Below are 352 nucleotides of genomic sequence, written 5' to 3' on the forward strand. Positions count from 1 at the left end.
CTCGCAAAATTATTAAAAAAAAAAAATATAAAATATTCAAAGCAATGTTCGGAAATAAAGAACACCCCTTCCCCATCAAAAAAAAATGTTACGAAATGTTCAGTATATGCGAATTAAAATATTAGTCTGTTTCCGTTCGTTTAAAAATTAGTGTCAAAAACGGCAACATACAAGAGGTAAAAAGTTTAAAATGTATTAAGTTGTCATAATTAAGAACCCCTCCTTAAACAATCATGTCAAAGCAACTGAGGATAACAAAAAAACGATAAGTAGAAAAAAAAGGAGTAAAACTTTTGAGGGGGGGGGGAATCATATTTTTTAACGATATGTTGCAATGGAAAAGTATTTCAAT

This window comes from Mizuhopecten yessoensis, unplaced genomic scaffold (assembly GCF_002113885.1).
Source record: "Mizuhopecten yessoensis strain PY_sf001 unplaced genomic scaffold, ASM211388v2 scaffold10487, whole genome shotgun sequence".
Classification (NCBI taxonomy): Eukaryota; Metazoa; Mollusca; class Bivalvia; order Pectinida; family Pectinidae; genus Mizuhopecten; species Mizuhopecten yessoensis.